We start from the raw sequence: 3975 nt of genomic DNA on the forward strand, positions 1-3975 counted from the left end.
GAACCAACATGAGAAGACCTGCTCGTTGTTGAAAGGACATATTCAGGGGATCTTACCAACTAGTCAATTATCGAGACGAACAATTTATACCCCTAATCAATAGACGATATTTAAAACAAGTATTATGTGAAATAAAATATACACAATTGTAAACTGAGACAATTTGAAACAAGAAAAGAAATAAAACATAAAATTATGCCTCAATCTTTTGCGTGAAATCTCTCTTAGGATCTAAGATTCTGTCTAGAAGGCGTTTATTTGCCTTTGGGCAATTATTAAAAAAAATTTCTCTAAAAAAAAACAATAAACAAAACAAATTATAAATATATAAGATAAAACAATAAATAAATAAATATATAACAACAAACAAAAACAATTCAAACAGTTGTAAGAGACTTGAAATTAACACACTGGCATTCTGTCTGTTGTCTGCAAGAAAATGTTGGGGGAAAGTTTGATTTTCACCTTCCATAGTGGTTTCCACTTAGCGCTAGACCGTCGGTGTGTAGGAAGGCATTGTCATCCACTTCGATCTAGCTATGAATCAAGTGGAATTGCTTTATAACAACCCACTACTTTCAAATCTCAACCAAAATGAAGCCATTGGTAGGAAGCTTATATTAGAAATCCATTCACGATAAAAAGAAAGTGATTAAGCAAAAACAGAGAAAACTATGCCAAGTTCTGAAGTAGCACTTGAAAAGGCTGATTTGCAAAAAGGACTAAATCAGTAATTGCAGCTGCTACACAAGGATTAGTCGATGCCTCTATGGTAGGACTATCTAAGAGAAAAAAATGGTTTGTTTAGAACCCAGAGGAAAAATAGAAACAAGTGATTGAAAAGACTCAAGGAGCAACAAAAACTAGTACAACCCCTGTTGCCCATCGTAGAAGAAGAAGTTCCAAAGTTTAAATTTAAAATACCAGAATAAACTCTCGAGGAGGCGTACCCTATCCTCGGGATAGAAAATTTTGATCTAGAGTATAGTAGCCTCAAAAAATACAATTTTACACCATACCCGTGCACTTCATAGTACACCGACCCGTACACACCGCAAGAGGTCGGTCACCATCAGATTATCTCAGATGAAGAATTGAAGCACCTCCAAGAAGTACATTGCTGGAATATTTGTCATTTACAAAAACTAAATGGTCAGCGCGTCAACATCCTTGAAGGTTCTCTAGTGTATTTTTTCAAGGATGAGCAAGACATTTTAGTCAAATATATTTTAGAAGCTAGAGACAGAGACAGAGCCTATTATCTCGACAGAAGGGCATATTCTGAACCTAGAAGTTGGAAAAGAGGAAAGGGTAGGATAACAATTCAATATGGCTGTTGTTATAATTTTGCCATAAAAAAGGGAAGGAAATCTAGCAAGAATCCCCTTCGATAATTATAAAAGTAGGCTTATGACTTAGCATGTGTTGTGTGCTGACTGTGTTTCAGACAATTGTATTATCAATATTTATGAAGAAGGAAAAATATTCTTCCCCACATTGATCAACAGGATTTTTAAAGACCTTTTTACATAATGTCACTCATGAGCAAGTGTTGTATTATGTTTGATGTTTAATCCAGCTCCAGATCATAAGACCATGAAAATTAATGGGACCCATGTCGATTCCTCTTCAAGTTGGGTACATTTTGATTCTCCAAGGAAATGGCGTTGACCTATCAAAACACTGCATTCATGAGGTGCGACTACAAGGAATCTTGATTACACTGAGAAAGATGCTCACCAACAAAAAACCTTTTGAATTTCGTCTAGAGCTTGATCTCCAAGGACTGCAAACCCTTGAGAAAAAATGACCGTACTGATAGCCAAACACTTATGATTACTTGAAAGGGCTTGTTCTCGATAGAACCTTAAAATGTAAGGTATCCCTGAGGAGATGGTGGATGGAGACCTCTACCTACTGCAGCACATTTTGGGACAATCACTGTGGCACATTTCAGTGATCAGTTTGATGTTATTTACATTATGGTTTTTCTAAGAATCTACTACATATGCTTCTAACAAATATTTTTGCAGGTCTAAGTTGGTTTAGACATCATGTGGTCGGGGTCAACTCTAATACAAACTAGAAGGGAAATATTCTACCGAACAACACACATAGAATAAAACAACCTAAATGAAAATAATGAACTAACCAAAATTTGCGCAAGGAGTTATTCCCTTAGGGTGGCTTATACCCAATGATGACTTAAAACACCATACAATTCAGCACAACCCTTAACTAAATGAAGTTTCTAAAACTTTTATAAACTCCTTCCCCAACTAGTTCATAAACTAGATGTATGATTCTCCTTGAACAGAATCACGACTTTCTTCTTTCAACGAGCTGACCTATTTTTTCTTCTAGATAGGATGTAAGGCCATCAACATCCTCATTTAATGAAAAAGGAATATCTCATAAACTTTCAAGAAATGATATAAGACTCCTTTAATGGAATAAAACATCCTTTCTCCCCAACTAAACTGACTCAGCTGATCTGACTTGACTTGAACTTGGAGCATCAGGGATCTCTCTCAAAGAGTTGATAATTCTCAAGGAATAGTAGACACCACCACTTCCATAAACTCCAATTTCTTCACACGATCCAATGCTCATGCATCACCTCGCCCAGTCGGATCCTTGCTGATTGAGAAAAGGAGCACTCAATTTCATTTAAAAGATAGAAAAACACTTAGGAGAAGTTTTGACTAGATCAACTGCTTCCCTACATCCTTTGAGTGGGACATCGAGACGTCAACTACACCATCCTCACTCGAGAGTCAGCTGCCTTTGCTAGAAGCCTTGGCCTGTTATTGCTAGAGCACTGGTCTGATTCTCACCCATGCCAGTCGGAGCCGATTCATCATCCAATACCATCAAACCCATGTCATCTGTACCAAGAAACATAATAAATCAAAAAAGACTTCAGAAAAAAATCAAATGCCATAAATTATATAAGAGGCGATTCCACTCATATATCATGACCAATGTAGCATCCTTCTCACCAAGGGGCATCGATGAAAGTAATAAGAGGTCGTGAGAAGCCCTTAGAGTGCTGGGTCAATCAAAGGGTCATTTATTGCAACTGTCTGATGGAAGGTTGGGTTGGTCAACTAAAAGCTCTTTCATTTAGAATTAAGGAACAAATCAGACGACCTCACCTGATCCTACTTTCAGTGTAAAGACTTTTACACAATGACCTTTTTTGTCTTACATTTCAAGCGGTCTCATCCCTTCAGTATCCCAAAGCAAAGCGAATTATATCTTTGTTGGAAACATCACCACAAGTTTTAACAAGTTTTCCAACAGAATGCATAGAAGTTGGCCAACTCAAATAAGAAAAGACATGAAGCAAATAAAAAAAAAAATTAACTCCCATCACACCCTATTTATATGAATCCAAGGCTATGTGATCAAAAGGGAGTTCAATTTTTTAATCATTATTTAAAATTAAATGTGACCGTCGGCACTATTTTTGGTGTGGGGTTTGCCCGTAGGAAGCTGTCGGTCATCGGAATTGAAATCCCGTTGCCCGCTTCGGAAGGACGTTTTTTTTTTAAATTTTAGTTTTGAAAAGATGAAGTTAAACTGACCCCATAATTTTCATAGTTTAAATGAAAGAGCGCTTTACCTCAAATCCTGTATCTATCCCGAAGGATGAACGCAAGAATTGAGGGTGAGGCTCGATCAAATAAACTAAAGAAAGTTATGACATCCGTTTGGTCTGCGAAACCAATGTATTGGCCGACAAATTCCTCTATTTAATATAAGGAATTAAATAGAGTTTATATTGTGCTGGGTTCGGAGAAAGCTTCCTATAAGGGCAAGCCCCTATAATTAATTACATCTTAGATAACTGAAGTTACCTAAGAATACTCTCGATAAAAATCAAGAAAAATTACCTTCAAGGAGTTCAAATGGTAAGGACATCTCAAAGATATTGGACTAAGAAGTGTGAAGGGGGATTGGTTCAAATTT

The sequence above is a fragment of the Phalaenopsis equestris genome, unplaced genomic scaffold, assembly GCF_001263595.1.
Source record: "Phalaenopsis equestris unplaced genomic scaffold, ASM126359v1 Scaffold229919, whole genome shotgun sequence".
Classification (NCBI taxonomy): domain Eukaryota; kingdom Viridiplantae; phylum Streptophyta; class Magnoliopsida; order Asparagales; family Orchidaceae; genus Phalaenopsis; species Phalaenopsis equestris.